Here is a 12,802-nt window from a genome sequence, read left to right as displayed (position 1 = left end):
TAGACATGAATATAACAGAAGACCTCTATCTATACCAAAAGCAATGACCAATTCCTGAGTGCAATTAAATTGTGTAAATGGAAAGATTCACCATGTTTATGGAGGAGGGGTCAGAATTTATTTTGATTCAGTAATGTCCTAACCAGAATTCCAGAAAAAAAATGTGATTCTCAAAAATATATGAAAGACCTCATAGACAATAGATGATTGAGAGATAGATGATGACAGATGATAGATAGATAGATAGATAGATAGATAGATAGATAGATAGATAGATAGATGACTGAGACCCCGTGTGCTGCACACTATGGACCTGGCAAGCAATGCCTGCAAGTGCAATAATGGCTCAACTAACATATGTACAACTGACAAATTTCTAATTGGATAAGGTCCAATCCTAGGGGTGGAACACACATCTGGTGCTGGAGACCAGGCCAACCGCCTATGTCAAGAAAGGCTACAGGCCCTAGCGGGGAAGCCATTACAAATATACTGTTTAATGAATATAGTACAGCTATTGGGATATCCTCTGGGCATTTGTATTTACATTCATGCTTGTTTAGATGTGTCTACTTCCTTCCATTTGTCTTTATAGTAGAAGAAACACCACTGAGATAGATCAATGGCCAAGGCTTGAAGACAAATAATGGGGAGGCCCAAGAAGTCACTATCTCACCATGATACAAGAGAGATCACCCTACATCTGTCACCCCCTCCAAGGCTCAGGGACCTTAGTGGAAGATTGGTGGAAAGATTTGAATAGCCAGAAGAAGGGGTGGAGTGTGTCCAGAAGGGTACTTGGTCCTGTGTGGGGCGGAGCCTGCTGTGGAGTATTGGCTGCGGAGAGTTAGCTACGGAGAGGGAGCTGTGGAGAGTTAGCCGCAGAGGGAGGCGTGTTGGCACCTCTTGGCAGCAGCAGCACGGAAAAAAATGGCCTGATGTCTTGCCCATGTGGATGCGAGAGGGGGATTTACTGACCTGGGGTGAGACTGCAGGCCCACGAGGCGTGGGCAAAAGCTAAGAGAGACTGTGGGCAGGGCACGGAAGCGATCTGGAAAGGCGGCCGCTGAGCCACAGAGCAGAATGGGGCACCTGGGATTCACCTTTGTAAGTTACTCTATTTCCCTTACCCAGGATATAAACTGAAAAATTCAAGTAAAGATGTGTTATGTGGTTTGTCTACCCGAGTCAGGAGAAGGGACCGTAAGAGAACTCAGGAGACGGGATGCCATGCAGATCCGGTGCCCTTTTCTCTTTGCTGCTTGAGAATGTAATTAATGTTCCCAATAAACAGGCACCATGTCGGAGAGGCAGAGGAAAGAATGAAACTCCCAAAGACTGAGCATTTATTTGGAGACATGGAGGACTCTCAAAGGGTCTTCTTCAACCAGTCCTGATAGGAAGCGAGAGACAAAGAGGGGGCAAATGGGTGAGTGATGGCTCAAGCCATCACCTGAGTTTAAGCCTGATCACCTGAGTTTGATCTCAGAAACCCAGAGTAGGAGAGAACAGACTCCCAAAGTTGTCCTCTGACCTCCACATTCATATGCAGACACAGACAGAAACACACACACACACACACATCATTAAATAAAGTAAACCGAAGATTTGGGAGCATTTTAGTTGTAAGGGAACACATCAGCTGGCGCACTCCTATAGGAAAGGGACTCATGGAGACCATATGTTAAAGCATGGTGTGAGGAAATTTGCAGGTTCTATAACACAGGCTCATGGAAAATTCTGTTGGTGATTTGTTTGTTTTGTTGTCATGTGTTAGAAAAGCACAATGATATGCCCAGGGTCCCAGAGATACTGAAAGAGTAACTGAGACCTGTGTTCTCTCTGTGCCACCTCCCTGTCCTGCTGCATCTGAGACCTTCCCCATTGTCTTCCCCTATCCCAACTATGCCTTTCTCTTTTTGTGAGGGATGTTTCTGCCTAACCTAGGTATTTCCTACCTTGCACCTGCTAAGGGGATAGTGACTCTGAGCCAAAAGCCCTGGCACCCACTAGGCGCTCAGCAGCTGCCTCAGTCACCACAGACTCCCAGCTTCCTATTGCTTCTCCATCAGCATGCCAGACCTCGCTCCAAATGGCCTCCCATCGCCTGAGGAAACAAAGCCAAACTCCTCAGCTTGGCATTCCAAACACTCCCTATCTGGTGCCCACCTGCCTTTCCTCTCACCCCCACTGTTCCTACAGTCTTGGTGCCAATCAGACCTGCCTACTCTCTGTCCCCGAACTCCCTGTTTGCACCTTCACCAGCTAACCCCAGCCTCCCATCACTCTGGAGGCCCTCTGGAAAGTGATTTCATCCCACAATGGCCCCTCTCGCCTCCAAAATTCCTTCACTGGGAAATTGTTGCTAGATGAAGAGTTTTGCACTGGGTTCAAATCTTGACTACTGGTTGCTTGGCATTAGGCAAGTCCCATTGTCTTCTGATGCCTGTGCTTGGCTCATCTGCAGAATTAGCATAGAAATGCTTATCTGGTAGAGTTGCAGTGGGGATTAAATGAGATAATGCACATCAGTTCTCTAGTAGAGCCTGGCACTGAGCAGGTACCCCAGCAATGCTGCTTCCCTTTAGATAGTGATTTGAATATGAAGTATCCCCCAAAGATTAAAGGCATGACTGCCAATTATCTTAGTGTTACTTCTGTTGCTGTGATAAAATACCCTTACAAAAACAGCTTAAGGGAGAAAGGGTTTGTTTGGGCTCATAGTTCCAGAAGGGATACAGTCCATCATGGTGGGGAAGGCATGGCCCCAGGAGTATGTGGCCAGTTCCTTACACTGCATCAGCAGTCCAGAAGCAGAGAGAGAAGAGAAAGTGGGCTGAAGGCCTAACCCCTAGTGACCTACTTCCTCCATCAAGGCATCGCCTCCTAAAGATTCTAGAACCTTCCTAAGTAGTCTCTACCAGTTGGAGACTGAGTGCTCAAACACAGCATTTGAACAGGTCACATTCCAAGGTGGACATTTCACAATTAAACCCCTAACACCAACTGATGGAGCTTTAAGGAAATGAATAAATCATGAGGGCCCTGACCTCATCAGTGGACTAATCCATTGGTGGTTTGATGCATTATTGAGAGGTGGTGGAGACAGGAGGTGGAGCCTGGTTGGAGGAAGAGGGTCACTGCAACCATGCCTTTGAAAGATACCTTGTCCTTGGCACCCTTCTCTCTCTTGCTCGCTCTCTCGCTCTCTCTCTGCTTCCTGGCTATCAGGAAATGAGCAGCTTTGTTCTGCCATGCCTTCCACCATGCTATTCTGCCTCAGCATGGCCCAGAAAAAATGCTGCAGGCCAACCGTGAACTGAAACCACCAAAACCATGGTCCAAAATAAACCTTTCCTTTTTAAAGTTGTTTTTCTCAGGTATCACAGTGGGTAAAACAGTGACTCACACACTATGAAGAATAGCTTTAGTTGTCAACATGACACACCTGGGTAGAGGGATCTTCCGTTGAGGAATTACCTCCATTGAACTGACCTGTGGCCAGGTCTGGGGCATTTTCTTGATGTTGAGTGATGTGGGAGGATCCAGCCCACTGTGGGCAGGCTAAGCACAAGTCAAGGGAGCAAGTCAGTAAGCAGCCTTCCTCCATGGTCTGTGCTTCAGTTCCTGCCTCTAGGTTCGTACCCTGAGTTCCTGCTCTGACTTCTCTCAGTGATGAACTGTGATCTGGGAGATGTAAGATAAAATAAACCCTTTCCTAGCTGGGTTGGTTTTGGTCAGTATTATTATCACAGCAATAGAAAGTAATTAAAACACACACTTTTGCTGCATCATTAAGATCTTTTTAACGTGGCCATTTTGCCCTCACAGGCAAAAGGTGTGTCTATATACATGTCTCTCCTTGCTGCTCCAGAAGTGTCACTTACATAAGGCTAATGGCACAGTAGAGCAAAGATGGTTTTTTAAGGAGTTGTGACCTGATGAGCTGCACAATCTATGTGCCATTGGACACATTACTTACATTTGCTAGACCTCAGTTTTGTCATATATAAAATGAAAGTAATAGTTCTGACTACTCAAGGAAAATTTGAAGAATAAATATATGGACATTTTGTTTATAATAGAGTCTGATAAGTGAACCACACATAAAAACCAGCTTTATACTTTTCTAAGCACTGGCTTCATCTATGACCTGATGAAGCTCTAGTTCCTATTTTGTAAGCACATTATAGGAAAAACACCCAGCTTTCATTTATAATATTTTAATTGAAAGCCCATTCTGCCATAAAAATCATAATTATATATCTAATGTCAAACTCTGCATCTTCTGCTTCCTTCCTTGTGGACTAGATGTCTGGAAAATATTGTCAACTCAACAGGACCCAGGATCACCGAAGAGACAACCCAATAGGCATGTCTGAGAAGGAGCTTCTAGATTAGGTTAACTGAAGTAGGAATACCCACTTAATTGTAGGCAGCATCATTCCACAGGCTGGGGATCTGGACTGAATAAAAAGAGAAAGCAAGCTGAGCACCAGCTTTCTCTCTGCACGCCTGACTGTAAGTACAATGTGACCAGTTCCCTTCTGCTTCTGCTGCCATGTCTTCCCCTCTGTGAGCCAAATAACTCCTTCCCTGGAGTTGTTTGTTGTTGGATATCTGGTCACAGCAATGAGAAAGTAGCTAAAACAAAAATTCATCTAATGATCTCGCCATGAGGAAAGGTTATGGCCTTTTCTTTCTCCCTCGTTCCCTTTCCGTTCTGGGGCCCTTTCTCCTCCAGTGCTTCTGGGTCTGGAAACAAGGATTGAAATGGGGATTGGTGGGCATTAGTGCTGGTCTATAAATACACCTAACTCTAACCCCTTCTATGCACACAGTGAGTTTTTTCATTCCCTTGAAGGTAGGTAGAGCCACGTGACTCAGTTTAGTCAATGTCACATGAGCATAAACTCCATGAGGTTGAGTAGCAACAGACATAGAGAATGAACAGTGAATATATCTTCATCGGCATAAGGCACTAAGATTTAGGGACTCTTTGCTACTTAGCATAACCTAACCTAGCTAACTCTTACATAGACTCCTATGACATTCTTGTCACAGTCTCTGATAGCAATCCCTATGTGGTAAGTTCCGAAATTCATCTTGGAAAACATGAATGAGCTCTTCAGACCTTTCAAGAAGAGGGACTATCCACTGCTTAACCCATCAGGAGCTGCTCAACTGGATCTCTTCTGATCTCCTTCATCTCTCACCCTTGGTGGCCCATCCCAACGACTTGGCAGACTGGCTCAAGTGTAACTGCATTCCAAAATGTCATGAGCAACCCATGCAAGACTACAGTGCACGCTCTCCAACTCACTATCTCTCTGTATTAGTTTCCTGTTGCTGCTATGACAAATTACTTCAAATGTGATGGCTTAAATCAGTAAGAATTATTATCATGCAGTTACATAAGTCGAAAGTCTAGAAGGATGTGGATATGTGGGGTCAGCTGTAACCCTTCCTTTGACTTTCTTGTAAAGCGGCAGTATATTTTCAGGTCGCAAAACTAAAGTACAGAGATGAGACAGGACTCAAATATCACTCGGCAAATAACTGTCAGATTCTCATCCAAGGTTATGAGTCCCTTTCATGTGACAAAAAGTGTCTTCCCAGGTCACAACACTCACTTCCTCTGCATTGTAGCTCTTTGCTTCTGAGCCACCAGGCAAGGTGATCACCCTTCTTTGATTGTAGAAGAGGCAGAGGCATGGAAGAAGCATGAGGAAGCATGAGCAATTAGACTTTTCTAAGAAGGGCTCTGACACTGGGGGGCAGGGAGGAAGAGTGGGAGCCCCAGGGCCAAGCTGGGGCAAGAGCTGGCTGCCAAAAACCAGAGAAAAATGCAAGTGAAATGCAGCTAAGGAGAAACACAGAGACCGGAGGATTTCATCCAGCATGTGGAGAGAGAGAGAGAGAGAGAGAGAGAGAGAGAGAGAGAGAGAGGGCTGCAGCCTTGCATCCCACGTCATTCAATTCCCCTGCGTGTTCTAAACCCAGATGATCAGATAATAAGAGGTTGAGTGGTATGCATAACATCAAGTTGATTAAATTTGTTTACTGATAATTCTTTCAGGTTCCCATGAAGATTGTGTAATTTCCTTGCCGTATTTCAAACAGATTTGGACTAATGCATTATTGACAGCACCCTTGCAGACCATCACCACAATGTCATTCAGGATAATTATTTCACAACAGATTTCCAGGGCCTCTGGTTCCTGTTGGGATTCACTTGGGCATAAATTACAGAGCCGAATATTTAATCAGTGTCCCCATTAGAACCCCGTGGCTTATTTTTAGGAGTTGAGGAGGGAGAGCGGGGGAGGGAGAGGATATTTGTATTATTACGACATGAATACATTTCTTCTATGCTGGATGTGTTGTTGTCTTTTCTCTTCCCGCCCCCACCCCAAAGCTCAACCAAGCTGAAAGGCAGCCCGAAGCATCCTTGCCTTTTTTAGAAATAAACACAAGCATTAATCTTTTCACTGCATTAAATTAAATATTAATGTTAACGGATCACGTAATGTGAAGTTAAAAAAACGATTAACATTTACACCACATTCTCTCCGTGACTTTTCCATTACACAAATTAGTTCCTCTCTTAGCAAATAAGATCTGAGCACTGTCACCTTGGAAAGGTGGGATCTGGGGGGGCAGAAACTGGGTGATTGTTTGGGGGCATTTCTAAGAAAAAACATAGGGAAAGGTATCCATGGACAGTAGCTGACTGCACCTGCCTCGCGTGCAGGTGACTCAGGTGAACCAAGATGCCCCTTGCAAGGAGTCATCTCATGGCTAATTAGCAGGCCAAAGGGTGTTGTTTGCTTTTCCAGTCATTGTGCTGAGAGCAGCAGTCAGAGGTAGTCAGGACTCTGCTGGGAGCGCAATCTGCAGCCCACCAAGCCTACACTGCCTGCCTCCCACTGCAGTCTGCCTTCATCAACCACACACTTCAACAATAAGCTCTGAGTTGCCTCCTAACTAGAGCTCCAGCCACTTCTTGCAACCCTCAGACCAACCTCCTTTAAGGTCTGTGAAGTGCACCAGGCATCCCCTCTTTTTGAAGAGTATACCCTGGTTGATTCCTCACTACCTGGCCATCAAAGCTCCACCCCCCCAAAAAAAATGTAAGTGTCCCTGAGATGTCTTCCTGCCTTCTCCTTCTCCCCCTCTTCCCCAATGGTTAATCCCAGCTCTGGCCTTTCCTGCATTAGACTCAGGGGTGTCTAATCCAGACTCAGCAAGCATCCCTAAACCTTCCAAGTCCCCTGGTTGTCCCTATCCAGGCCAGACCTGCAACCCAGGCTTTGCACCTACCACTGCTAGAGAGACCCCTTCACAACACAGCAGGATTGACCACATCCATGCCTCCTGCCTGACAAATCTTCCTTCAACCACTCCAACTCTGAACATTGTCCAATTATGGGTCGCTTCCTACCCAAATACTTTTATCCAGCTCCTCTCCATCAAGCCCTTTCTTCTATAGTGAGAAATGGCAGGAGACCTCACAGCCTTCTCTAGACATCATCACACCCCTGTAATTTGTCTTAAAAGAGAGTATCTAAAAGTGGCATCCCAGCCCTGCTCTCTAAAGGAAGGAGTCTGTGTTTCTCTCTGCCTTGAGTTCTAGGTGGGCAAGAACAAAGAGATCCAGCCCACTAGGACTGACCCAACACCTGCATTGGAAAGGAGGAATATTTGAACGGAGCCTAAAGGAATAGTGGGATTTCAAAAGGCAGAGGATGTACAGAAGTCATTTGTCTGACCTGATTGGCATTTGGTAATGAGAAGAGGGAATTGGGACCAGTTAGGGTAAGATCATTTCCCAGGGTTCCAGAAGCATCCTCCTCCCCCTCCCTTACAGGGAAGTAACAGGAGTCCCAGCCAGAGGACATTCCTAAGAATCATCAGCTCTCACCATCAGCTCTGACAATGCCTCATCTTGAACTCTTGACCCTGAGTTCTGCCAGCTAGGCAAAGCAAGGAAAGCTCTCTGGGCCATAAGACGAGGACTCCCAATCCCTGCTCAGGCAATTAGTAATCAACCAGCTCTTTCTGCAATTCACAGGGTTGACAGTCACACTTTAGGTTCTATAATCCTGGCTTCACCATTCATTGGTAATGTGACCTTGTACAAGCCAAAGAAGAAATGAGTCCCCATTTCTCCATGTGCAAAAAGGGATTAACATAATGTCCCCCACAGGTATGCAACAGGTCATGTAGGGAGAAGGGGTTGGTTTGGGAAGCCCTGTTGATGAGGGTCAAACTGTGATTGGCATGTATATTACTTTTCTCATTGCTATGACCAAATACTTAGCAGAAGCAACTGAAGGGAGGCAGGGTTGATCTGCTCACAGCCAAAGAAGGGGTACAGTCCATTGTGATGAGGATGGCATGGTGGCAGGAGTGCAAGGTGGCTGGTCCTGTTGTGTCAGCAGTTAGGAACCAGACAGAGATGAAACCAGTACTCAGTCTGTGTTCTTGTTACTCAATTCAGGACCCCCCCCAGCCCATGGAATAGTGCTAGCGTCTTCTCTCCTCAGACCTTTGCGGGAGCACTTCATGGACATGTGTTTTCCCTGGTGATTCTAAATCCAGTCAAGTTGCCTTTGAAGACTAATCATCACACCAGGACTTCCCTACCCCCAGGTACCACATGGCATTGCTAAGCTGAAGCCCCACTGCTGGACAAGCATGACTTTGCCCCCAGGATCTCTCTCCTCAGCTTGGTCCACAGCTGGGTCCTTCTGCATCTCCAGTCTCTCTTTCCCTTAGGAGGTGCAGACAGAGGCTGGGGCAGCATTTGCAAGGGTGTCTTGGGGAACTCTGGGAACAGTGGCTGCCACTCCCTCCCCTCCTCTGGCAGGGCACTCCAGGCTGCCTCCCTCCCCTCCTCCACACGCCTTACTCATCCTTGACTTTCAGCTCTGGCCTCTGAGTCTCCAAGGATTCAGCCAACAGAGGATCAGACAGGACTTTGATTCTCTGTGGTGGTGATTTTGTTTTGTTTGGGTTTTTGAGTAATGTACGCATAGGCTTTAAAAATTCCAAAACCGGAATTAAGCAGCTCAGCGGTTAAGAACACTGGCTGTTCTTACAGAAGACCCGGGTTAGAATCCCAGCACCTACATGGCAGCTAGCAACTGTCTGTAACTCCAGTTCCAGGGGATCCAACAGCTTCTTCCGTCCTCCACAGGTATTGCACAACATGGGTGCACTTACCTATATGCAGACAATACATGCATACACATAAAATTAAAATAATAAATATTTTTAAAAAATACCAAAACCACACTAAAGAATATATAGTGAAAAGTAGATTAACTTCCACCCACCTCAGCTCTAGTCCTTAAGGAACTCTTCGGTGGAGACATCTGCTGTATCCAGAAATGGCTTTCATGTAGACAAGAAGATGCATTTTTAAAATTTAATTTTATTATTAGTGTGTGTGCATGCATGTACATGCCCACACATGCCACAGTACACTTGTGAAGGTCAGAGGACAACTTTCTGGAATCAGTTCTCCCCTTCCACTGTGAGTTCTAGGAATCAAATGGATTAGCAAACTTGTGCCAGGCTTGGGCTGCAAGTACTTTTATCAGTTGAGCCATGTCACTGACCCTGAATATGCACTTTTAACACTGATTTTCACGTAATATACATTTTTTTCTACCTCTCTTTTTCTAGTTAATGTATCTGATAGACTGGCCCAAATCAGTACATAGTCTTCTCACTCTTCTTGATAATGGAGTGTTTTATTGTATGTCTGTAACCATAATTTACCTAGCTAGTTACCACCAGTTTGGGTTTTGTCACTATGACACATACATGAAGGAGGGTTTATTTGGATTCAGTTTTAGGGGTTCTGTCCATCATCCTTGGCTGTGGCCAATAATGAAATAGAACAAGTATGTGGCAGAGCAAGGCAGGTCAACTCCTGGTAACTAGGAAGACGAGAGAGAGAGAGAGAGAGAGAGAGAGAGAGAGAGAACAAGCTATAGCCCCAGAACACACCCTCAATGACCTACTTCCTAAAGTTTCCAGTATCTCCCAAAATAAAGCCACCAGCTAGTAACCAAGGTTTCAGCATAGCCTGAGGGGACATTTCATTCTAAACCACAACAGCCATTTCCTATGTGTGGATGCACAGCTGTTGCTGGTCCTGTGCTATGGAAATCTGGGCTGTAGCAAGGTACACTGCAAATACATCATGGCTCACACAAGGGTCCATGGTAACAGAACAGAGTGAGGAACCAGGTTTCCCCACTCCCTGTGAATCATTTGAACTTGTAGTTTAAAAAAAAAAATCATTCCAGGATGCTGGAGAGATGGTTGAATGGATTAGAGTGCTTGCTACACAAGCATGAGGACCTGAGTTCAAATCCCAGCACCCAACTAAAAAGCCAGATATGGTCTTTTGAGCAACTGTAACCACAGCACTGTGAGGGTTGGAAACAAGAGGATCACTGTGGGTTGCTGGCCCCCACCATAGCTGCAGGCTCAGTGAGAGACCCTGTCTTGAAGAAATAAGATGGAGAGGGACAGAGCAGAGCCCGGCATCTTCCTCTGGCCTCCATACATACACACAGGTGCCTACACCATGCACATGTCTCTCTCTCTCTCTCACACACACACACACACACACCCATTCCAACCCCCCATTTTAGAGACAGGGAAACCAAGGCCCTTAGGGAAAGGGGTCCCTCAACAACTGCAGGTAGTGATTCCCAAGCTTTGAGCAGCTCCAGCTTCACCTGGGGAGTTTGATAGGTATCACTGTCCTGGGCTCACCCCAGAGCTTTTGCTCTGGACTCCAGGCTGGCTCTGAGAATCTGCAGTTCTAACACATCCCCAGGGGATGTGGAGGCTGCTGTGTTGAACCCACACTTAGAGCCATTGCCCAAAAGGTTTGTAGTGTTGTTCAATCAATTGATGCTGTATGGGAGCTGAACTCCTTGCAACCCCTTGTCTACCCCACCCATGATCCAGACAGAACCACTAGACTTTTTTCTATCAAACGGAGCAGATTAGTTTTCATCTTTCATTGGTGCTGAACTATTTAGGTATTGTTTGGAAGAGGCAGGTGCAATGATGCATGCCTATAGTCCCAGCTACTCAGGAGACTGAGCTGGAAAAACACTTTAGCCCAAGAGTTGGAGACCAGCCCGGACCACATGATGAGACCCTACCTCAAAGCTCAGAGTTTATGTGTGTATAAAATAAATGGTGGGGGGATCAAACCATTCCCCCCCTCAACTAAACACCCAACATAGTATACAAAGTAGGGCCCAGTGAGGAGAGGTGTCACAGTCCAGTGTGCCCCCAGTCAGAAGCAAACAAAGCTTCGAAACTGGAAGTAAATTAAGCACACAGGGCTCAGAGAGCTCCTAAAGGTTACAAGAGTTCAAGGCCCCTCCCCAAGGAATTAAAAGCAGTAAAGCTGTTGAAGAGTGGAGACTCTACAGTAGGGGGAGCTGTCTGCAAGTCATTAAGAGACACTCTAGGAATACAGTTTTTCTATGTCATCATCCATGCTGGGAGGGCTCTTTAGTGATGGAACTGTCTTTAAGTCACCCATGCTCCTGTAAGAAACCCTTCATATTACTTTTATTTTCAGACAGGTTCTCAGGATGTAGCCCTGGATGGCCTAAAACTCACTATATATGCCAGACTGACCTTGAACTCACGGAGCTATACCTGCCTCTCTCTCCTAAGTACTGGGATTAATGGTGTGTGCTATCATGCCCAGCCTTTACCCATAATTTTAAGTAGCCTCAATAAATTCCATGGTTCACCAAGCTCAACTGGGTGGAATCATTTCCAAAGGACCATCATTCATGTCCTATCTGGGATGAAGATATTTGTTCACATCTCCCTAGGGAAAGTCATATACCATCCAGGTATCCAGGTCACATTCTAGGTACAAACCCAGTGAGATGTGTATGACACTATTCCTTGGGAGATGTCAACAGGTGTCTACTCAATCCAGACAGGAAACCAACAACAGACCAAAATAAGGACACCACCAAAGTGCAATGCAGTTAACCAATGAGTTTTATTGGGGTTAGTTACAGGGGTTAACCAATGAGTTTTATTGGGGTTAGTTACAGGAATATGGGTGAGGAGCTACTTACAGGACCAAAGGGGACTCAAAGGCCACTGCATCACCAAAGCTCATCCTGGCATGGGTGACAGCCCACAGAAGCATGAAACCTGAACATACTGCACACTCTGCAGGCAGCTCAACAAGTTGGAGAGAATCCTTTCCAAGCAGTTTAGCTGATCTGAAAATATCTCTAGGCAGTCCTTAGGATTTATCTATTTTTGCCCCCACCCCCACCCCCCACTCATGAATCTGGTTAGTTTCAGGGACTTCCTGAACTATTGGGTTGTTTGCTTCCTGGGTTTAATGAGTTTCCCTGCAGGATGGAATGATTCCACACATATCCCTTAGAACACCCTGTTGTTTACCTTCCTTTCAACATCCTGTGCCTTAAGGAGCTTCCTTCCAAGATGGAATGTCTTTGCTCAGAGGAAAGTGCTACTCAAGAAAACAGCTACCCAGCACCCAATCTGACTCTCCAGACTTCTGTTGTTCTGAGATACTGCAGTCTCTTTTCTGTAACAAATTTATTTCTTTTTCTTTTTTTCCTTTTTCTTTTCTTCCTTTCTTGTTTTGAGACAGGGTCTCTTGTAGCCCAGGCTAAGCTAGAACTGACTGTAACTGTGTATGTAACTATGTAGCTGATGATGATGACTTGTTTTTCTTTTGAAGGTTTCAGCATTTTCTCTTTGT

General features: G+C 45.6%; 1 long non-coding RNA gene across 1 annotated transcript; it reads left to right on the top strand.

Annotated features, from left to right (window-relative positions):
• The first annotated feature begins 1,071 nt into the window (after positions 1 to 1,071).
• LOC103747427 lies at positions 1,072 to 6,285 on the top strand. Its single transcript, XR_607846.1, has 3 exons — positions 1,072 to 1,107; positions 4,312 to 4,521; positions 6,080 to 6,285. It is a non-coding gene; the product is annotated as an uncharacterized LOC103747427 (long non-coding RNA).
• The last annotated feature ends 6,517 nt before the right edge of the window (positions 6,286 to 12,802 follow it).

The sequence above is a fragment of the Nannospalax galili genome, unplaced genomic scaffold (assembly GCF_000622305.1).
Source record: "Nannospalax galili isolate Female #2095 unplaced genomic scaffold, S.galili_v1.0 scaffold83, whole genome shotgun sequence".
Lineage (NCBI taxonomy): Eukaryota > Metazoa > Chordata > Mammalia > Rodentia > Spalacidae > Nannospalax > Nannospalax galili.
The sequence above is the reverse complement of the archived record's forward strand: the minus strand, read 5'-3'. Positions and strand labels throughout refer to the sequence as shown.